At 37.3% G+C, this 24855-nt stretch overlaps 1 long non-coding RNA gene across 1 annotated transcript; it reads left to right on the top strand.

Annotated features, from left to right (window-relative positions):
• The first annotated feature begins 3886 nt into the window (after positions 1 to 3886).
• LOC121089619 lies at positions 3887 to 22475 on the top strand. Its single transcript, XR_005828285.1, has 3 exons — positions 3887 to 3971; positions 4301 to 4451; positions 15294 to 22475. It is a non-coding gene; the product is annotated as an uncharacterized LOC121089619 (long non-coding RNA).
• The last annotated feature ends 2380 nt before the right edge of the window (positions 22476 to 24855 follow it).

Consider the following 24855-nt stretch of genomic DNA (forward strand, 5'->3'; position numbering starts at 1 on the left):
CTTGGAAATTTGGGAGGCATAATTTTGCTCTTCAGATGTTAAATTGCCTCAGTTTTATTATATTTTTTATTTGATTACTGATACAATTTCTATTTATTTCTATAATTTCTCTTTGATATCTTTTTTTGTTTGTTTAATTTGCATTATCTTTTTTCCCTGTGAAATGTATAATTCAGCAATTTTATATTTGGGCTTCTTTGGATCCCTTAGGTGAAGCTCTTTTGGTCACGCTGGTTTGTTTTTATACACATTATGAACCGATTCCAAAATTCTTTCACCAACACCAGTCTTGCAGAACAGGTGAGGTAAACCAGGCAGATTGATTCAAGATGGTTCCCTTTATGACTGTATTTGTCTCCCAGCAAAGATTTATCTCCCCTCCAGATCCACACAGGACAGTGACCTCATGTTGCCTGTTGCTGCCTCTCATACCTAAGAGATGCAATGTACCCTATGGTAGTGAAAATCAAGTTATCATTTCACACGCACCAGAAAACCACCATTCATACCATGTGTCTGAAACCAATGATCAATGAAAAAGGGCAAGCCGTATTTCCTATTTTATTTGAAATTATTAAGAAAGTGGATGACTGTGAAAAAGACTGTGTAGAACTACACTGTAAAAAGTTTAATCTGCTAGACATTTGTAAAGGCAGCCTACAAAGAGACTGAAAATAAGGGGTCTAAGGTTTTTTGCTTTCTTTAGAATCTGATCTGAAAAATGATATGGATAAAAGGGACTCATTCTCTTGTTACATATTAACAAAACAGGTATAGGGAAGGCAGGGGGCAATGATCAGTATTTGACTTTTCTATAATGAAAAATTCAGATTTTGTTTCTACATCTGTCTTTTTCAAGAGTTTTTTAAAAAATAAATTATTCTAAGACAGGCATGCATGATTTTTCTTTGCATTGATGAAATCTTGTCTGATTATTTCATTTTAGCACCTATGTACACATAAATACTTGGAAAAAAGAGTGTATGAACATCTTTAATGACATCCCTTGTTCTCTCTTTCTGCTTTAATCAACAAACAGGTATGAATGTGGGTAAAAAAGTTAATTTCCAAAAAACTGACATGACATTACTGGTATTTTTGTGGTTTAACAATAGCAGAATATTAAAGTCTTTAGAAGGGAAAAGCAAAAGCTCTTTCACAGTGTTTTTATCATGAAGAAACAAAGGTTACCTGTTAAAAGAAAGGAAAATTGGGTTATGTTCTCTTTAATATAAGTATGTAACAGGTCAAAGAGCCATTTGAAAATAGTCTTCAAACAAATTTTCTGGTACATTGTTATAACTTTTTTTTTCCCAAGCTTAACAAAGCCTCTCAGTAAGAATTTGTAGAAAATTTGAACAAAGCCACAAGCTATTAACTACTGTTAAAAATAACCACTATCTTCAGAAAGTTCTTTGCTACTTCAGCTACAGATGGAACTTGCTGTTCCTTAAGGAACATATGAAGTAGTGTTGACTTAAAACCAAATAAAAATTATTCTGAATTGCAACATTTAGCTAGGTATAGTATCTCCATTATGCAAGAGGAGCTGTATTGTTTCCTCTTTGTTTTCCTGTACATGCTTTACACTTTTTTGTCCTCAGGGTTAGGATTATTGCCATGACTGAGAAAATATCCTGGAGACTTAAGACATCTTTCATGTTTCCCTTGGAGTAGCTCCTGTTGTTGGAGACATTAATAGTTACAGAGAAACTCTGCTGTTTTGGATGGAAATTTACTACGATTTGAAACTTAAATAAGTAAATACAGTGGTAGGCATAATGTCTGATTGTTGAAACTACATAATGACAGGTTGTTCGAGTAGGTAAGCAGAATTCCAGAGTATTTCAAAAGCAAGCATTTGAAGTGAATGCAGAGTTATGACCTTTTCCTAATGACTTTTGCAGTAGGTACTGTCTCTTGGCTGCCATAAAATCTTAACCAGTATTTTCCCCTAAGAGTAAGCTCATCATATATAGAGGAAGCATTTCTAAGAAAACAGTATCTGGTAAAACCATGAACATACTCACAGATAACACCATTTTTTCATTGCCATTTCCATAAGAAATTGCAGTAGTAAATATAAAGTGTTAGTTTAAGATTAGTGTAAGTATAGCTACATTTACAATCTGCTAACCTGAATAGATGTATCTCTCCAACATCTCTTTAACAGAGCTTTAATAAGACGTTGTATAAACCTTCATTCATATACCACACTAAAGGGCAGAGATCATGAGTTAAGTAGTTTTCATTTATCAGGTACTATGTTTTCTTATATGTTTATTAGTGCATAAATAAACTTTTTAAAATAAGAATGAATCAAATGGGACTCTTTTACTCCCTCTCATCTTCTCACTTGTCTCATATTTGCTGCCCTTAATCTTTCCTTGGACCTTTCTTGCCAAACCATAGGAAAATAAGAGCTTCCACCTGTTGCCACATCGCTACTGAGTCCAGCTGATTGACCAGGAATGCTTACAGCCAGTGTGAAATGCATTACAAACACACTCTCAGGTTGATCCCAGAAGATGTGGTCACTTGACTAATCTTTCTACCTCCATCCTTCAGATAACACAAGGCATTAGCCTGTAAGCAAGTCTCTGAAATCCTTCCCTTCATACAGATTAAGTGGTATAGTCGCATGCATCTTAGTCAGCAAACTGTTTTGGGAATGATGATTGATTTTTAAAAGCCTACTGATACAAATGCCTTCATGTTTCTTCTCATGCTGTTGTACCATGCCTATATTGCAGCTGTGTCCATTCTTCCTGACTGTGTCTCAGGCATTCTTCTACAGGGACCTGGTAGACTTCTTGCGTTTTCTATTTCTTGATCCTCTGTCAGAGACTTGTCAGAATAAGAATATGTCATGCAGGTTTAAGGCTTTGATTTTTGAAGGCATTGTAGGGGAAATCAGTACTTAGCTGCCATTCTTTCCCAAAGTCCTGAAGTCACTTATTCCCTTTAAGTGGCACGTCAGCCTCATAGACGAGCACAGACCATCTTCCATGCTTAAGGTACATGTGCAATGCTCAAGGCCATCCCAAGGAAGTATCTTGTCTCCGAGCCACAAGAAAGAAGAAACCTATTAACATGAAATCCAGGGCTGGGAGCAATCCCAGGAGTGCACTATTTCAGTTGCCTTTCCTTAGGTAACCAGAGGTTCAGAAATGTGCTGTGCATCCCAGTGAAGGACCTCACTGAACTTTCCTCCTTCCCCTTATAATAAGGCTGTCCCAAAATAGTTTCATAAATGCTCTTCTTCTTACCTGATACAAATACTGTTCCTTTGAAGATGCCAGGGACACACTTAGATCCCCAAGCATATTGCTGGATTAATACACTTGAAGGATGGCAGCTTTCTACCAAATTTCTAGTTAGACAAATGGGTTGCTCATTACAGCTTAGGTGTCTCTGCTAGGTGAACAATCCTGTCAAGGCAAGTGAAGAGTCTTGATATGGTAGAAGGTGTCTGAGTAGCAACATTCTGTTTTTGTGGCAGAAAATAAAAAAAAAAAGATTGTGGTAGTGAGTCATCTTTCCAAAATTTTGGTGTAGGGAACACTCCTTCCTACCTGGATAGAAAAGGGAGTGTGCTGCTGCTACTGAGATGTGCCCAGGCGGGCTGCACAATTCTGAGGCTGCCAGCTTAGCTGGGCTGGCAGAGGAGAGACTGTAAAAGCCTGTGCATGTCAGCCAACCCACAGAGTGATACTGTGCAGCATGGCGGGGGGGTGTGGTGGTGAGGCACAAGGCTGTTGTGCTTCAGGGTGTAGTGGCAGATGCAAGGATGCTCTCACCAAAGGCCTGAGTTTCTATCCTGTAGACAAATCACATAAGCGGAATATCCCACAGCGCTTCCTGGGTTTATCAGGTGGCATAATATGTGACATTCACTCCTGTGGTTAGCTAGCACAGGCTCTTCAGGAATTTGTTTTTGAGGGGAGAGATGAAGGTGCTCTTGCAGGACTGTAAGTACAGCTACTGATTCTTTTGCATTTTTCAGCATATCCACTGATTTCAACCAGATCTATAACTACATAGCTCAAACTGGTTAGGGCATCCATTAATAATTTACAGTATAATAACTCATATCCCACAATCAGTGACCTGTCTGCCACAGCTTCCAACAGAGCTTAATGTGTGCTCATTAATGAACTACCTCTTAGAGAAAGAAAAAAGTAGAATCTTAAATTAATTTTCTTCCTTTGCTGTAGAGTTTCTTAGCTGTTTCCTTTTCTTGTGTGTGACGATCTTCTTCCTCAAATTTACTAGACTTTCTTTTTATATTCTCAAACAGAACTTGTTTTTCCATCATTGCAGCAACATTTATTCAACTGGGATTATTTAAGCATTTGGAAATGCAATATGCATCCTCCACGTGGGAAGATTTCTGGATGAAAATATAAACTGCATTGCATCAGTGTAAACCAGAAGTATCCTCACTGAAGGTGATGTAGTTATAACAACATAACAATAATGCAAATGAGATGTCTTCAACACCTAGTATTGTAATCCCTTGAGTAATTAATTTCTTAGTTTGTTTGTATCAATCAATATCAATCAGAAGTGGGATGAAGAGAGAGAAAAAGAGAAGTTAAATAGAATCATTATACACACCTTAGTTTAGTAAGCATGTGTAAACCTTATCACATTTTTTACTCTGTTTTTTGTTTATTTTCTTTTGTTTCTTTGGATAAAGAAATTACTTTCATCAGGTAAGTTCTAAGCACACGTCTGAATAATAAATAGCAAGAATGTTATACTATCTCTTACTTTCAGGCCCACCGAACATTCTAATTCATGTTCCTTCTTTTCTCTGAAAAAATCATATGATCTTACCAATTTGCCATCTTTTGATTTGATTATATGATGTTAATTTTTTTTCAACAAATGTGAATCATAAATTTTTTTAATTTCCAGTTAACCTTTTCACGCCACAAACACACCAGCTGAATAATGCTGCTTTTTCTGCTTGGAACAGTGAAAACTGTTAGTTCACTATCATCTAATCTGCCTACCTATTCTTTGTCTGGATAAGGGTTTAAATGTATAGATAAATACTTAGCGTATCTAAAAAAAGAGAAGCAACATAACAGTAATCCCTAAATCAGCTTTACATGCTGCCTTAAAACAGCAGAATACTTTGTTATCATTTAAATAGTAAACTCCAAAACCTATTGTAAGTTAATTGCTGTACTCCCAGGGCAGAAGACCTGCTGAATTATACTCCTAGACATGGGGTACCACAGACATGTGTTGGTCTGGATGAGTAAAAATAATAAGGGCTACTGGTCATTTAGACTATGACTAACCCACTTTCTAAGTCAGTGACACCAAAGCAGTTTATCTGTTTTCTTGGAAACATGCCTGTTCTTCTGTCCCCTTCCTTCTTGAAATGTACTGCACACAGAGCAGCTGCCAAGCCAGATGAATTGCACACTAGGGGGAATTGTTGAAAATAAGCAGAATACAGACTGAAAATCGGACTTGGGAATAATTGCAGTAAAGGAAAACAAGCATGGTTTTCTCCACTGTGGTTTCCTCTTAACCACTTTCTAAATGCTTCATGTACTATGGAAAATATTCTGGAGAAGAGGTGCAGTGGCCTGAGCTGAAAAGAAAATTCATTGTTGTTAATGACTTTTGACACCAAAGGTTGACATCAGGCCCTCAGTCTCCCCGCATCTTGCATTCAAGGACTCGTGTATTAGTGACTAAGACCTAAAAGAGTGTGCTCAAGTACAATATGAAGTTTGGTGCCTTTGTCCAAAACTGAAATCAAGTCCTGCCTAGCTTGGAGGCTGCCAGACAGTAGGAGCATGTTCCTGACTGCCCAGGCACTTTCTTCCTCATGTGTCCCTGGGTAGCTCTGTCTTTTCAGGGCTGAGCAGCCCAGTGGCTATTTCACAAGCCATCATACAGATCATCCAACACACAACTGGAACAGACTCCTGAAAAAAAAATTTATGAGGTTGACTTTCTTAAAAGACAGCTAGATAACCAGTTTCCCCTGGGTATACAATTTGAGCACTCATCCTAGAAGCAGGGAAAGGCTTATTTCATGCTCTTGACTACCCAACAAGATGCACACTTACATTTTCTGCTGCTTCCTAACCATTATAGACACTTTAATGCACTATGGGAGAAAGAGGGAATATTTCCAACCCTTCCTGTTGAAGCAGTGTTATTGTGCAAAAGAATGCAAGATTTATTGTTCTATAAAGGCAGTAAGACACAACACAAAGCAAAACTGCTTTTTCGTATTCTAGCTTGGAGGCAGCCATCTAGGTTTCCTGTCCTGATCAGAGGCTTTATAAGGATTTAAGGAACTATCACTGTGTAAAAAATGTGTAAAGGCTGTTTTGAAAAGGATTAGGATCCAGATATCTTACTGCCAGTGTCTTAACCATTAAGCTATGAACCAGGTTCATATATTCTGATTCATTTTTTGTTCATTCACCAATCCGATGGGTGCTGATTTTTTACTCTACAACTTAGTTTCATTACCATAGGGACTTGGATTTCTCTATTTCTCCCTAAATATATTTCCAGCTAAACCCAAAGACTTTTATATGAGGCTACAGGTAGCATGATGGTTAAAATATTTTCCTAGCGTGCTTTTGTACTCAAAAAAAAAGTGCCTCACTTTGTTATGAATATTCCAGCAATTGCACGATGATAAAACAAGAGCAGGAGCAATGTTTTAGAAGACAGTAGCAATAATTACACTTGTCTTGTTGTCCCTATTGGGGCATGCTTAGGGGTTCTGGGAGAATGCTTGTCAAACCATATCCTTCTAGATACGCAGACGGAGGAATGCCAGGCCCAGCCATTCCTTATGCATCAAGCTTCTCATCTAAGTCAACACTGAGAAAGAGCTACACATCTATCAATTAGGTGCTGCTGGGATCAGGAAGCAACAAAACTGGCATATACAGAGTCATCATTTAGGACTGCAGAAGAATTTAGGCTTCCAGCTCAGCTTTTAGATGTTTAAAACCTTCAGTAGGTCTGGTCCTAAATTAACCAAATACATGTATGCCTCCATGAAAGAGCATCAGGTCAAGAAGCAGAGTAAAGTCTAGTGTGTTCTTAACTACCATATATATCTTATTACTGGGATTATTTCGTACTGTGGAGTTAGACTGAGATCTGTGTGAGTGTAGATGGTTCCCAATCTAACAGGAGATGTCAGGATCCATCCCACACGGATCCTTCAATCACTGCTGGTTCTGCAATATCACCCCACAAGGAGCTGGTGTATATATAATGGTCTGATCTAGCTCCCCCATGGGGTTACACTTGAGACTTTAATAAGAGGCAGCACAGTCTCAAGTGTTGTCCTCAAACTATGGAGCAAATATAACCTGCACCTAAATGCAAGCATGTGTCCTTACACCTCTAGATGCTAGTCCAAACTTGTCTGAGTCCCATTTTTTAATAGGATGTTGGGGAATTTGGTCTCCAGTACTTCAAGACCGGCTACTTTGGTCTCTTTGGTTAGTGGGTGATTACTGAAAACAGGAATAACAAGAAAAAAAATTCTGCTAGTCACCATTGATGTTACTTTGGTTTTTGTCATTAACACAGCTACTGTAAGAACTGGCCAGTTATCTTGGCTAGTAGAAATGCAGGTCTATTTATATTACAAAGAAAGTTAGGCCTGATTACCAAATTACAGACAATACTCCAAACTCTCAAGTGTTTTGCTTGCTCAAACATATGTATTGTATGAATATTTGGTTTTAACACTACAGTCCTTATTCAAGCAAACCCACCCACTATGGTCAAAAATAGTGTAATTTGGCATCCAGTAACAATCTATTCTCAAGTGACATTATTCTCCTACCATCACCATTGCTTTTTGCTTGAATAATTATTGTTCTCTCAGCTTTCTCCAGCTTTATTGATTAATTTTATTTCTCCTAATAAGAGCGATTAAAACTTGTCAGAACTTTAGGATGAGAACACAGCATTCATATACTGTTAATTATTTCTTGCATATGCTAATAAGATTGCAATTAATAGTGTCATATTTCTTCTTTCCCCTTCTTAATGCAGTCTTAACATACTAACCACTTTTTGGGGTCTCTGGTAAATATTGAGCAGATCTTCCAGTGTGGTGGTTGCATAAAACCCCCACCCTTATGTACACTGTGTTTTTTTCATCTATAAAGAGCAATATACTTATTTTCAAGGAAGGTGACTTATGATATGGAAAGCCAGCAAAAGACAAAGAAAATATATTAGAAATAGCGTTTATTTCTCTTCTGAGAAGACCTTCCATTGTGAACATGTTTCTAATCTTGCATAGATACATTTTATATTTCAAATGTATTTTGAGAGAAAATAGCATCAGAGATTTAGACCCGAGACTTTTCTTAGGTCTCATTATTTGGAAAACAAATTGCTTTTGATTGTGCATGCATGTATACATATGTGCAGTCATACATGTACATGCCAATAGTTATAGAGTGCCATCTGCTGTCATATGAGACTAAATAGTGTTATTTCTGTTAAGTTCTTAGGATCAATAAAGTTGTGTCCTTCAAGGACTTTCTAAGTCACCCTCACAGACAAAGCACATTTTTAAAATGTAGGAAGATTGGAGTGTTTTTTTCCTACCTTTGAACACGTTGACCTCTCTATACTGTATTCTGCTTTAATTCATATAATTGATTAATCTTCCTGGCTGCCCTATCTGTGCAGTCTCTTTATTCTTTTGGTCATAAACGAAAAAATACTTTTGTGACAGGCTTGTGCAAAATATTGATTTTCTTAAAACGCTAACTTATTTAGACCAACATGTTGTTTTCTTATTGATCTAGAAATAAATTATCCAGGCACAATGTAAATAGCAGCAGAGGTATTCACAAGCAGCATTCAATCTCCTTTTTGGGAATGAAAATCTAAACTTGTTCTTCAGGAGAAAAGTCTGCCTTAAGAATAGGAGTCATAGAAATGTTAATGCAAAAAATAAACTTTGCCACTTGTCACAGCTTCCTCAGAGAGGTAAATCCATCTCCCCCAGCCATATGGCGTTTCATTCAAGACTGAAAACTTGCTCAAATGCTGTGTCTCTTAAGACTGTTCAGCATTTCCCTCTGGTGCCTGTCCCATAAAATATTTCTCACAAAAGTTAAATTGCTTAAATTACTCTCTCTTTGAACTTAGGAAATGTTGCGAAGATCTAGATGAATAGAAGTTTGCACCAGTTTTCAGATGGGGTCTAAAGTGGTTTTAACTAGAAGGTTGTAAAAAAATATTTTATTATTATAGCATGTTTTGTAAGAAGATCTTGGTTTCCAGTTTGGGTTAGGTGGGTCATATTGGTGAAATTTATGTAAACTTGAAATCTCAGGAATATCACAAGAGCATATTTACCTCAGTTTTTAAGAAAGCAAGAAGAACAAAAGCCAGCTATATACTATTCTGGGCAGGCTGACTTCTTAATCCTTTTAGGAAAGGTAGCCAGGGAATCAGGACATATTCTTGTATCTGACATGATTGTACAACTAAACCTTCCACTCTGCCATGACATCTTTATGTGCTGCCATGATTATCTTGTGTTCCCCATGAAATGTACTCCTGTGGAAATGTCCTAGTCTTGACATTAATAAGACAACATTGTTTGCTTTTGTTGCTTATGTATTTTCAAAAACAACCCCAACTTTTACTGTTTCCCTCTTTTGGCATTCAAATGTGGACACCTGTAACCTCATTTTCAGAGTTAGTTGCATCAGCATTTTCAATATTTTTTGGCAGTGAGCACTTAAAATAGGCTCTTGATACAGGTATCCACATAAAAAAGAGGAGGTAAAAGGAGCTAATAACTATGGGTAGGATTTGAAAAGTGGTGCCACTTTCTTATTCACTCTCATTTTCCTGAATCACTCCTTTTTGTCTTTTACTGTGCTTTTCAATGCAAGTTACCTGCCATTCATACTGTTGTGCATGGCATTCTTCTGTGAAATATTTAACTTTCTGCTTTTTTCTCATTATGCATTTGATTACGTAGTCTTCATTATTTATTTTTATACACTACTGTGATTACATGAAATATTTAGTCTGTGAAAAGTATATATTCTGTAAAAGTTGCTACCCTCTTCACTTTTTCATCTCCTTCTACAAGACCATATTTTAAAGTCTTTCTTTCATGGAATACTGCTGCAGTGACTTAAAACAGCAGTCAATGTAAAATATGGAAACAACTGGACCTAAACTGAAAAACTCACTCTGTTAGGTCTCATGCTGATGCTTTTCACTGTTGCCTAGTGTTTTCAAGTTTTGGAGGATGCAGGAAAGACAAGCATATCCAGGCCATAGATCTATATTTTATGTATGGGAACCTAAACAGAGTTAAATGTGGACCTGCCTTGAAAAGTGAGATTGCCACTAGAAGGATGGTTCAAAAAATGTTAGCTGGAGGGAACTCAACCCATTTGTGTCAGCCTTCAGTGTTTTCTTATACAAAAAACATTTCGAAATAGAAAATGAGTGAGACTTATGTTGTCATGTAAACCTGACAAAAATGTGTATTTTGGAAATAGTACCATAAAAAGCCAACACTGAGGTGGATATCTGGAATGGATTTAAAATTCCTATATTTCACTAGGTTTAAATTTTGGCAGAAAAAGATAGAACACAATATTCAAATGACTTACCTAAGATTTCTGTTAGGTGATTGACTGTTCTATGGGCCATGATCATGGACCAAGAAGGAAAAAAGATACTGTATTACCTACAGCTTGCCAGAAATCTGGCAAGAAATGTCATTTAAATTAATAATATTCTTGAAGGGAGACAAAAAATTATGTTTGGATTTATTTTTTGTGTGAAAGAGGAATAGTGATTTTAAAAATCTGTTTAAGAGAGAAGCAACAACAAACAGAAAGTCATTGCATTTTCAACTTTCCCTTTAGCTAGACACATCCCATCTTCCTAAAGTTCCTGAGGACCCAACAGTGTAACTCCAGAGGCAGATGGAAATTCGGTACTTGAGAGAATATGGCAGTCTGGCACACCATTCAGGAATGCCGGCAAGCAGGCAGGTAAGAAACCAGGCAGAGAAGGAGACAGTTTGTCTTAATCCCTTAATTCCTTAGATAAATTCAACAGAAGCAATATAGTATCATGTAGTATTTTAGTCTGGTGTGTAATTGGTTTATTGTGCCAGAGAACGGTTCCAGTGGTAGATTTTCAATCTATCCTAAGGGTAGTTTGCACTGCCAGAAAGGCTTCTACCAGGGATCTCAAAGCACTTCCCAAATGCTCATGAATGAAGCCTTGTAACATATCCTTCTCACTGGGCAAGAAAAAACATGGGAATGAATGGAAATTTATCCTTTCATTGGAAATGATCCAAATTAGCATCACTGAGCACTCCCTTCATTTCAAGTGGAAATATCAATATTTATTTGACACACATCCTCTAAGAGAGAGGACCTATTCTTAATCTTGTTCTTTCACAAATGTAGGTATGTTCTGGCAAGAAAGACAGGAGCAAAGGAAAAGGTAGATCGTAGTATTATAAACAATTTTTATTTTTGCTTTAAAATTGCTTAAGCAAGGCCAGATTTGACTTCCACAGTAATCAACTTGAATAATTCCCTTTTCAGATGTGTGCTTTACCTGTAGGCCTGCAAATTTGGCAAGAGTTTTATATGCCCAGTTTTATTTATAGACTTTTTACAACATACGAGTGATTATTTTAAGGGTAAATAATGCTCACTTTAAAGATGGGCTGCTGTAAGTAAAAAGGTTGAGGACAAAAACAGCTCGCCATCAAAACCAGGAAAGTGGAAAAAAAAAAAAAAAAGGAATTTAAAGCCTTCAAATGCCTCCCAGGTTCCAAATATCACTACAGATATTCTGTCTGTGAATATACACCATGACTTAACACATAGTCACTAAGCACTGGTTTTCTTGAATTCTTTAATGAAAGTAAGTCACTATGTGTCCTCTTTTTATGTGCAATATTTACTGTTTGTCTTTTCACTGTATATATCCATCGATTAGGTGCCTTTACCAAGGAACTTGGATCAATGAATTCCACTTTTTCTTGTAACTGATATATAAGCACCTGGTGTAATTTTTAAGATCTATGAAGTGCCAGTGAGACATCAAACTGAAATTGATGTCTGTGCAAGACCATTCTGTAATTTTCTTACACTGTCAAATATCAAGGTCAGATGTGATTACAACAGTACAGTGACAGGTAAAGAAATCTTTGGGTACTCTATCCCATGAGAACAGGCTTTTCATTACAGATCATAAATCAGAAGAAAAATGACAATGTTTCACACTCCAATGTGAAAGCACTTATTTCCCTTTTCAAGCTCTTGTTATTACACTATTATTATAGACCTTATCATCATACACTTACATTATGGTGCATTAGTACCATCAAAAAAAAGGGATTCACTTTGAATAAGACAGATCATTATGCCTTCTAGAATTAAGAGAGTTTTGGGGAAAGCTTGCATTGCTGTCCCTAGGGTTTTGGAAAGCCTTTGTTTAGCTCTTGGGGATGAATGCTGCCCTTTAGAATTGTACTACTCTTCTTTTGTTACCTCTAAAAAAGCTCCCAACAATAAACTGTCATTGGCTCCAGAGAATAATTAAGTTTAATAGTATCCCCAGACATAATATCCAAAACACAAACACTATGCTACATAGCATACTGTTGTCTTGCAATAGTAAATATCTTAATGCATTTTGGATGCTTATTTATCTCCTGTTTTTTACACACTTGACATATATTTAGGTAATTTTTTCAAGCTTTTCATTGAAACTTGATTTGGGATAAGAGAACAGTGGAAGTTGTTTTATTGTTGATATTTAATGAAAGCCAACTTTCAGTTACAAGAAAAGAAATCTGGTAGGTAGTAGACCAACCACAAAACTGTGGGAACTGGCAATCCTAATACAACTTCACAAAGATGCAATGTGAAGTCATTTTTATATCACTTATATAACTTTATATCACTTTTATAACTAGCCGAAGCTGAGTCCTACCTCTAGATTTCAGGGGACAATTACTAGGAAAGCTCTTTCATGTTTGGAAGAGCCAATTTTAAAAGTTATGAACATGGGCACATAGAGAAAAAAGTTTCTAAATGAAAAACTACTCGTCTTTTCCAGGAATGGAGAATAGCATTGGAGTTACACTATCAAATGCAAAAGCCATACAAAGAGAAAAATAAATCTATTTTAAGAAACTTAATTTATTTCTAAAGCTAACAGATATAGAAGTAGAAGATAAAGATACAGGTATAGAGTTCCTATGTAATTTTAGAAGGTTTAAAAATAGAGTTTTAGGGGAATACATATATTTTACAGCAGTCACTTTAAACTTAGGAAGCACATTTCAAGGGAAGGAGAGAGAGATGGAAATTGCCAGAGCATGGCTGTTCAGATTCCTGCAGTAGGTTGGGAAGAATTGCTGTCTGGAGAAGCCTGCCTTTCTCCTCTGACTACAGGCTGTCTTGAGCAATCAGCTTATACTTGATTCCTAACATTTAGATAGCTAAAATTAGGCAAAATAAATTCCAACTTATGTTAAATACTTCTCCATGAAGACAGAAACATGAAAAAGACTGTGAGGTGGAAGATAATGCTATTATCTGCATTGCTTGTGCCAGGGGTGCACTGAAGTACCTCTGGTCTTTAACCAAGCTCCTAGTATGCAATGTACAACGCAAGCACAGAACAAGAGAGCATGCCATGCCCTGAAGAGCTTGTTCATTCCCCACTGTCAAAAATACTGATAGTTCTACCAAATCAGGATTATCTTCCCACGCTGGTCTGCTAAAAAACTATGATCTCAGTCATAATTCAGTAATGAGCTTTCTAACGCAAGTAGAGAACACATTAGAAATGAAAAAAATATTAATACATTATATTGGTATCTTCTGTGATTCTTAAGTTTGTCTTATTCATAAAGTCTCCCCACAATAAAAGGTCTAACTTCCATCACAAGCTGAAACTGTTTAAGCAACTGATAATTTTAAGAATTCAAAAGCATTTATAAGCATCTGGACTCCTATCTTATGTGTACAAGTGGTAAGATAAAGGTTTCTGTGTATGTATAGGTGGGTTAGTGTCCCACTTTCTTACTAGAGTATATAGAAGCATCATTTTCTAAGAGATTTAGTTTAAAGGTCCAAGGCTGAAATCAGATAAAATCTTATGAATTTTATGGTATATATTCCAGCCCCACTATCCATCCAGTATGATTTGTCTTGTTTTTCCTTTAAGTTGTACTCAAATAATCACTGTACAGACTATCACAGAAGTTCATCACAATGGACAAAATCTCTACAATACTGGGTGTTTTTTCTTATAAAACACCTTATAGAATCTGTCTTTGCCCAAATTGGCTTCCTCCTTTCTGTGTGACACACCAAAGATATAGATACATCAAATCCTACATTAATATCCCATACAAAATGGTGACCCTGCTAGATACACAGTTGATGTATGCAGGGCATGCCAGAATTTGTTTGACATGAAGATGTTACAAATTCTCCCATATCAGGGACTGAGTTATATTAACCGCATTGTATTAACTAGTTTTCAAAACTCCAATGACATCTGTAGGAACTAAAAACATTAAAGCCGTAGCACTGTAAAACAAGGAGAGGTCATCCAGAATGCATAATACATTGCAACACAAAGTTTATTTACTACTAGTTTGCTTTTTAACAAGCTTTAACATCGTATTGAACTTTCAAACATACCCAAATGTTGGGGTTGGTGACTATTAATTCATGTGTTTATTTTTAACCAGAAAAATGCTGTAAATTACTTGTTTCTATGAGGCATAAGTAGCTGATGAATAAATCCAGTGGCTGAAATAGAGCTGGACATACAATAACATCTAAGATGAAACTTCAGAAGTAATAGAACAATAACTGTAATGAATTAAGAGATGATGGAATTTGAAAGCAATTAATCTGGTGCAATTTTTTTAGCTGATATATCAGTAACGTAACTGTAAAATTTGAGCACTTCCATCAGACATTACTGGACACCTCAAGAGATAGACAAACCTCTTATTAAAAGGGTTTATGTAGTTATGGCATCAAATTAAAAGCTGGTGATTCATTTTGCCATTACAGAAGAAATAACATTACTTCGAATTTATACATTATTCTTTTTGTCATAGAATGCATAATGAATCACAATTTTTGTTCATCACTTGCTTATTATTAATTTAACAGGCATAGAGATAGTGTAATATATTTTCTTCCATTCCATTTTTTATTAATAGAAGTCTTCCTTTTCAGGTTTAGCATGGTGCCCAAAAGGAATGTAGTGTTGGGGTAATGAAGGAGCAAAGAAAACAAGTCTCCTTGAATTTCAGTTCTCCTGATTTACATAGCAGTCTTCTCAACAGGGAAAACGATTCTATTACCTGCAACAGAACACACACCTCATTATGGATGAGTGGTGCACACTGCTTTAATGAAGCCACAAACTACAACACAGGAATCGTGAAGGGCTCATCTGGGATGCAGCTGCTTACCTGGTCGCAGAAACACACAGGGAATGTATACATTTTATCCTTTCTCCAGCTAATATGCAAAGAGTTGTAAGGGTAATGAAATTAATGATATTAAATCAGTGTTTATGTAGAAAATATTTATTTTTATGTGTTTAAATATAAAATATCAGCCCTCTTTCCATCCAATAACTGCCGTCATTCCAGGATCTACTTTCAACGTTTCTGTTTCTCTGGAGAAAACCGTACAAAAGTTATTAAACACAGAAAGGAATTTTGCTAAATGTTCCTTTTCAAGATATCAGCAATATATATTAATATATATTAAGGCTCATTTAAAATATATTCCGTTGTTTTCAAGACAACACATCTATTATTAATGCTGCATTTCTCAGTTTGAAAGCAGTGCAAGTCTCAGGAGGAAATCCGCATGGCGCAGAGACAGCAGATACTGTGGGTGTGTGTTGAGTGCCTGTTTGGATATAACAGTAACAAAGGAGTTTCTGGCTTTGTTCATGTTGCACAGCTATAGTACCCCTGAAACTTTCATTTGACTTTCAAAGTGAATCCTCTGAGTGCCCACAGCGTCTGACCCCAGGACTGACCTCCAGGACATCCTGAGCACAATCTGGCTGGAGGAAACCAGTGAGGAGAAGCTGCCCTTTCGGTACCTGTCAGAAGATCCTTAGGCACACTGTGAATCACCTTGACATGGAGCATGTCGAAGGCCCAGCAACCCCCAACACAGGTCCCGTCTGAGAAAGAGAAAAGGGAGGAGCTGCACCTACAGCATCCCGTTGTGTGGATCTTCATAAGGAACACCTGTAAGCCATTCAGCAAATCCATGCATTTTCAGGTTCTTCTGATCACAGATAAATCTCTAGTCTTATGTGACAGTCTCATATCACAAGCACATACCTGCCTGCCATGCAGCCCAAGTCAGCCATCTGTTAGGAGTAAAAGACATGTAAGAGACCATCATCCTGCTGTGACAAAGGCAGTAGAAACATGATTTCTCTGTAAACAGTGCAAGCACAATCTTCTCATCCAGTATCCAGGCCTCCTCCAACAGTTCACCCATCCCCAGGGCCTGGAACCAGGTTGCAAGTATTTATCTGGGTCAAGCCTCATAGCCAGTAAGGAAAAGATGAACTGCTCTTTTTGGGCAACCACTTTCTGGGGTGGGTCCCAGAATGCTTAGAGTCATCTGCTGTTGCTCTTGACACACCATCAGGTCATGTTCCTGGAGATACGCCCTGTAAAGTGTATGGCAGCTTAGCCCCTTACAACGATATGCCTTGATCTTTTCTTGCATGATGATCCCTAGGACCTTTGCCTTTCCACTGTCTTCCAACCTCATTTATGATAGCTTGTGACACATACTAATGCGAGTGAGACCAATATAGAGACTGATGATGGGACATTTTAGAGTAAGATGTTATTTCATGGCACAGACAAGTAGAGTGGGTGAACACTAAGGGTATCTTGCTAGACATGCTGTGAGGACTGGTGGAATGTCTTGATGAGAAAACCTTATCCAGTTGGGATATGTCTGAGCTATCCTAGAAATGTCCTGGCAGTTTGGTGTGTTGACAGCAAGTATGAATGCAAGGTGCTCTTGCTGGAATGGTCTTTAGAGTGGCTGAAAAGCACAGTGGAGACAGAACCAGTGAAAATGAGAATTACTAAGTCAAACCTCCAGCTTGCCAAAAGCACAGCTTCCATGGGGTAACGGTGTAAGAAGGGGGGTAGAGGTGTGAGGCAAAGAAGTTACCAGTTCCAAATTACCTTCAGATATGATACTACAGTTAATACTCACAAAGTTTAGGCTTTATTTTCAAGCTGTCTATATTTCTGAAAGCAAAAGTGAAGGCAGAGCGCAAGTATGGGGAAAGTGAAAGGTCTATACAGTCTTGCTCTAATTTTCTTGCCACCAAATGAGAATTCAGGTGCCTGGATGAGGGAGAGTCCTGTGGTAATTCTTCAGTGCTTGCTGCCCTGAGCCCCATAACCCTTGTGGATGCAGAGGTCTCCCATCATTCCCTCAGCTGCCTCTGGACTTCTGTCCACTTTCCTGTCTCAGATCTGCTCTGAGTCCTTTCAGCCCAGCCTCTTGCCCCCCATCACTCAACTCTTCCCATCTCAAAACCTTCCCTGTCCTCTGCCCATCTGTTCCCAAATCCCATCCTGACTTAACAACCCAGGTTCATGCTCCCTGACACTTCTCTACCACCTTTTCCTACTCATGGCTATCTCTACGAGGCACAGCTTTTGGCATGCAGGCTGTTGTGCTCCTCTACTCCTGTAGTGCCTGCAGCCTGTGGGGGCAGCTGCTGCCACACCAAGCCACCACTGCTGCAGGCATCTGCCTGTACCCTTCAGCTTGTCTTCACCCACGTCCTCCCAGCAGTGGTTGTGGCTTTTATTCTGGCAGGGATTTAAAAATCCTGCAGAGAAGTTACATTTATAAAATACTGCCCTAGATGCACTTCAGAGGAAAAGTTCAGGAAAAAGAGTGGAAAAGAGAGGTTTCCTTGCAGGAGCACTCTCTCCTCTACCAGCCATAGAGATTTTCTGGGAGAATCGTTGAGGGTTAAATAAATCTTAAAATGGTTGGAAAATGTTTTTAGGAGATCTTGGCTTTGCCTCAAGATCCTAATATGACATTAAGGAGAATTACATAATTTAAAGACGGCAAAGGCCAAGCAGATGACCCAGTGCAACCTCTCAGCAGTACAATCTTGCACTGTCTAGCATATTTTGTGGTGTCTTTGTCCAGTCTAGATCTGATTTACAAGAGATGAGGCTTCCTGTACTCCTTTGACAGTTTACATGATTTTAACCTTAAGAAGTTTGCAACATGAGAAGTCTGATACCTGTGACTGTCATTCAGACTACAGAAACTTCCATTTTACACCATACTAATTTCAGTTATGTACAAAAGCTGAAACATACTGTTACAGTTCAGCAGCAACATAAATAAAAGCAAAAATGGGCTAGCAAGAATGGGCTACTCAGTCATTTTCTCTTTACTAATCATTCACAGGGAAAAAGAATTCTGACGAAGCAAGATCTCTCTCTTCCTATAATTGTCAGTGCACCTCACCTGTTTTCAACCCTTACATCTGCTCTTCTGGCTGAGGGTGTCTTTTTTTTTTTTTTTTTTCCTTTCATTTCTCTTTTTAATTTTGACCTTTTCAGTCATTTCTCAATACCTTTTCTCAGTTGCTTTGGGGTATTTTATGAAATACTTTAGAGCATTCTGCAAAGCTGTAGGATGCCTGAAGTTCACAGTAACTCTTACTGATTTACTATAGTGTGTGAAGGAACCACTGTTCCACTGAAATCAAAAAGGATTTTGATACAGATTTCTCTGGGGTTCAAATGCCACCTTGTTTCTGCTGTTTTTCAGGTTTATTTTCCACTTCCAATAAAACTTTGAAATCACTAATTCTGATAAGAGTGATTTGATACCAAATATTACAGCAGCAAATAAGATGTGTCAGCTTGACTTTTAACACTTGTGTCAAGCAGGATTTTGTTCTAGTAGGCCACACACAGTAATACAGCTTTGTGTGCTTAGTTGTGCAGATAAGAAAATCACATTGACTTGAGCAAGACTACATGGAGGCACAAATTCATTATGGATGACTGTGTGATGAGGGATGTCATTGTCCGCATGACACAATGGGAACAGCTTGGCTTGTGTTAGTGCTGAAAAACTTCAGAACTTCAGGATTTGAGTTTTCTGCATGAATTGTAACAAGGCCATTCCACCAGTTATGTTGCTCTGTGCAATGAAAAAAGGTGAATACTGTACTAGAATTGGTATTGAAATAAAGAGATAGTATAAGTGCTTTTGCTCTCAAGCGCTTGGGGTGCCATTTGAGTTGTCAAGTCTTCTTATACTGAGTAACATCCATACCTGTCACGTGTTGTTGAAAGACACTTCTAATTCTTCGCCAATATATTTTTTGGACAGAGAAAAGCATTTCTTGTTATGATAGTGAATGACAAGCTTTACAATTTCATTTGTGGGGTAGTATCTGCAGAGAATTTAAGTTGAAATGAGAAAGACCTGGCCTCTGCTTGGACACGTATGTACAATGGATGTAACGTTACCTGTCATACAACAGGCTGGGACTACTCTTCAGAATTTTTCTTTGTAACTGTGTGGCCTAGATATATTTGAAATAAATCTGGGTAAAATGTTTGCTATTATGTAATGGGTATTCTGGCTCAGATACCTATACAAAACACAATTTTTGCTTTGTTGTAATTTGATGTGCTCATTTTGAAAAGGCATTGGTTTTCCCCATTGGGTTGAAATATTCATAAGGAAAAAAAATATTTTGCAAAACCTGCATTTTTCTATGAACCTAACAAAGTGAAAACTTAGTAAATGGCTCAAGTTATAAACTATTAATCAAGCTGATAATTTGACATTATATTGTTATAAAACCAATGTTTTTGAGTCACCTTAAGTGACTCAGTCCTCCTGGAATAAAGCACTGAACTTCCAAGAGATGATAGTCTTTCTGGTAATCTGAATGCTGAACAAGATAATTGTGATTAATGGCTATCATAATTAATGTAGAATAAATTAGTAATTGCTTTCAACTTTGCAGTAAAATGCTGAAGATAACACGTATCTTCTGTGATGTACTTACTCTGTATCTACAAGACATTAATGTTTTAATGCATACTATTAAATGATGTGAAACTGCTACTATTCGTTTGCTTTGGAAAAAAATATTTTGTATCTTACTCTTGATCAGGTAGTAAAATCTCATTAAATTAGAGACATTTACAGGGGAAGTATGTAGGATATGTCCTTAAAAAGAAATTACATTTTTGGACATGGAACACTTATAATGAAGTATAAATGCATTTTCACCCCAAAAGTCTGTTGCCATAAACTGGCAAATTCTAAGGCTGCCTTAATGGAATGGCTTTTGGGCATCCTTATAAATGAAAGCTACCATATTGAGACAAAGAATCTGATGCAGCTCTGTTACTGTTGTTAACTTAAAGCATAAGAAAAAAAAATCAATGAAAAAAAGAGGAGTGAGGTAGCTGAAACTCAAGATTCAAACTCTTACTGCCATTTGTTTATGTTCCTTGAGAAGTGAGGAAAACAGTTGTTTAGATTGTCCCTGCAATTAAGGGAAATGTCAATATTCAGGCTGAACGTCTTGTAATTGAATCTGAGTGTGCTTGCTTCCATGCCTGTTTGATATAGATCCTCCATGTTCCAACACCCAAAAATAGAACCAACCTTAAATGTCACATCCTTTCACTGTTCACCACTAAGAGAATAGAGATCAGTTAAAGACACCTAGCAGCGTTGTACAAACTAACAGTTAAGAGAAAGCAAGGAGATCTGTAAAGCAAAAACGCTCAGCCGTCTGCCTTCAGCCTGAAAGATCACACACAGTAGTGCTTATCTGCAAAGCTGTGGAAAAATCCCTTCCACAGAAATCGATCTATCACAAGGGATGTGCATTTTTTTCATTTGCTCCATGTCCTTTCTGATGTTTATTTTCAAATGAAGGACCTGCTAGGCTGACTCTAACTGAACAGCTCTCAGGTCTGCTGGCTGGCTTGAGGAAGAAAAGGGTGCTTGGTGTGGGAACTGTGGTCAGCCAGCCACCATTCCAGTGTGCCTCTGGGACTGTCATGCAGGCTTAGCTCTTCATGATTAACTCCTGCTGAAACTTCACTGAATTAGATGCCTTAATACTTCAAAGCTGTGGAACAGGGTCAGCTTTGAAAAAATCTTCAATTTTGATTAGTTGAAAAAAAAAATGGTGTGTGACCAAACTTCCCGGGCCATTTTCTGAAGAGAATGTCTGCTGAAGCCAAGTGCTGGAGCTCCACCCAGAAGCACTGGGGCACGAGGTTAGTTTTCTCCTTCTTCTAGTGTTATTGTAGATAAGTTGAGCTTTTATTTTCACAGGTCCCTATTGCTATGCTGGGAAAAACTGTCAATCTCAGGCAATAACACTTATTGCCTTTCCCTTTGTTACCTATAAAAAAGTTGCTGTGCATTAGTTTTAAAAAGTAAATGGAATTTGTCCACCTCAGCCACTCTTGTTTTTTCACCAGCTAAACAGGGCAGTCTACTTCAATTGTTTTTTTTGCCTACTGGGAGCACAAGTAATAAATAGCAACCTTATTTAAAGATCACTGCAGTGGGCTTGCAATAGCTGTTCAATAGTTTCATTGCCACAGGAATCTTTATTTGATGGCTATGTGGGTTCCCACTAGGTCTGAAAACATTAAAGATCTTAGGAAAGCCATTTTCCTTCTTGACAGGAGAATCAATTGGACTGAACAGATAGGTTCATGCTGATATGATTAAATGACATGTGATAAGAAGATGGACTTCTTGCCTTATATTTTAGCATCTAAAGAGGCAAATGTTAATCAGCACTGATCTTCATATTAGGTCAGCTAAGAGCATGAGGTTGGACAAGGTGATTTTTCATTTGTTTTATTTATTTTTGACGTGTAAAGGAACAATATTACAAACTACTTTCTTTGATTTATTGCCTTTGAGGCAAAAGAAATCTGAAACCTAAATAGGCTTAGGGGATTAGAACTCAGCCAGCAAAGGACAATTTCTTTTTTTATATATACCTATGATTTCCATTGGCAGATGGGACAGGACCTAATTTCATTTTCCTTCATTTCAATGGACATGTGATCAAGAAAGGCTGCACATAGTGCAAGATGCCATTGACTTTATTGGCCTCAAAAGCGTAATCGGCAAAGTTTTGCTCCTTGTGATAAAAGAAATTCTTGGTGCCATACACAGTTGTCCCCTTTGGCTGTTCCCCTTTCCAGTACTCATTACAATTTGGTGTTGTTACATGTATTACGAAATGTGGAGGCATTTAAACTGTTCAGTTTACAAATAAATCTAAAATAAACTTTTTTTTCAACATTAAATAATTAGAATTCCTACAAACAACAGATGAAGGATATGTTTATTTAAGAATTTATTTTGTACCCCATTTCTTATCTATGCATATATAGAATAACAAGTACAATTTTACAACATTTTTCTACACCACTGTAAACTATTGTCAATGTCAGAATGTTCATTCCTTCACTAACAGATATGAACCTCTTCAAAGTTTAATTTTAGATAAGAGTCGTCACACAAATGCAGCCTCTGTTTACTGAAATGTAAAGTTATTTCCATTAATAGTAAAAAGTGTGGTTTATCCCACAAAAACTATGTGATTTTGATAATTTGCTTCACTTTACAGAAACTGGAATTTCTTTTCCCAAAATCCTACTCTTAGTCTCTGAAGACACTGACAGCACTGACATTGACTTTACTAAAATTAGAACGTAAACCTTCAATCTCCATGTAGTCAGTATTAAATACACAGATTTCTTTTTGTCTTCTGTTGCACTTGCTTTGTAATTTTTTGTTGTTTTCTGAATTATGAAGATTCATCTTTCAGTAAATTACTTAGTAACCCAATGGCTTCCAGATTCTTCTCATGGTCTCTTTTTTTTTTTTTTTTCCTGTGGAAGGAGCTTTTCAGTCATATTCTATTGAAAAATGTCATGGGTGACATAGTAATAGTCAGAAGAGTAAAGGTTCAGCTAACACTACCCATATTTGGGGCAGGATATGCTGCAATCCAATTAGAAAGTGGAGTGGATTGAACTACACCGTTCTGAACTGTTCTCACATAAACCTTAGGTGATGGTTGCTGTACAGATTGTGTGCAATATTCTTGTCTCTGGAGGAAATTAATTAAATTTTAAGATATGCCATCTTAACTGCAGAATATTGAACTATTAAGCTCTTATCCATTCTTTCTTAGAAAGGAAATAGCTGTATTCTCCTCATTTCTGTTAGTTTTACCTGTAAAAGTCATTTATCCATCAATAAACCAAAAATGGTCATGATTTCATCATTGTTAACCATGTATCAGTGTAAAATCACATAATCACTGACATAAAATAACAAGTCTCCTAGGTGTAAAAAATCCCTGCCTGAATCTTCTTAGCCTATTTTGGGAATTCTTGAGAGAAATAAGCTCACAATTCTGAATTCCTCATGGATCAAATAATGTCTGTTGATTTCTGTGGAGCCTCTCAACCTGTGCTGTGTGCACCATTGACACTGCCCACACAAGCATGCAGAGAACTTACATCTTCAGGTCAAGGCCAATTCACCTCCATGGATCGTTATAAAAGTTTTTGTTTCCTGAGGGGAAGTAACATTACATTCAAGAAGCGTCAGACTACAAAGGCTCTGAGAATGGGGAACACACATCTGTATCAGTGGCAGAAAAAGCAAGCTACAAGACTTGGTACTTATTTTAAGCACTGCAGTGATTATGTAGTTTGAGAAATTGAAGGCCCTGCACCTGAGGGAAAAATTTACTCACTATGCAGAAAGATGATTTTAGGTACAATGTGACGTTAGCGAGTCTGTCTAAAAAACACCAAAATGTAGTACTAAAGAGGACCAATTTTCTCTCCTAAATCAAAAGGCAGAGGAAACAACATAGAAAATAGTAAATAACATGCTTATTAATCCCAAGTTAAGCTGCAGTTGATTATTTTCTTTAGATTTTCTGGGCTTTATGTCTTCGTTTCTATGGCAAATTGTCAGGGTAAATGGAAGAAAATTACTAAGCAAAGCATTGCATGATGATCATCTCTCATACATTAACTCCCCCACAACACGCATATAACTTACTGTTAGGCGTGCACCGAGGACAATAGGAGTACAACCCTCTTACTCTTCACCATAGACTACACTGCCAGGAATGGAAATACAGCTCACTGACCTTTAACACCCAGGATGCCTTCTACATCCCTTTCTATAGATAGAAGTTAAATTTGCCATCCAGCTGCGATCCAGGGGCTGCTTGTAATAGCATGTTACACAGCTTGGCTAGCAGTCCTGTGGTTTCACATGCATATAACATTTGGTCCTGGTGGTTTATTAACATATTAATATTTAACTTAATCATTTGATCTAATATTTCCTGTATATTTGCTTCAAACTCACCTTGTGCTTCTGACCTATCTGCACAGAGGATGCATCAGCTATGGGATTCTCCTCAACTTCTTCAGCAGTAAAGACCAATGGAGAGAAGTCATTGGGCTCTCCTGCTGTGGCTTTATCAACCCTCAGTGACACTCCTACACTTCTGCCATCAAGCTGTCCTGTCATTTTGTAGGTGGCTTTCTGCTTTTGATGTACTTAATGAATTTTCTACCATCAACGTTTATCCTTTGCTAAGTGACCTTCAAAATATTTTTTACCTCTCTTAATTCCTGGTTTATAGTTCATAGACTCACAGAATCAT

The sequence above is a fragment of the Falco naumanni genome, chromosome 5, assembly GCF_017639655.2.
Source record: "Falco naumanni isolate bFalNau1 chromosome 5, bFalNau1.pat, whole genome shotgun sequence".
NCBI lineage: Eukaryota > Metazoa > Chordata > Aves > Falconiformes > Falconidae > Falco > Falco naumanni.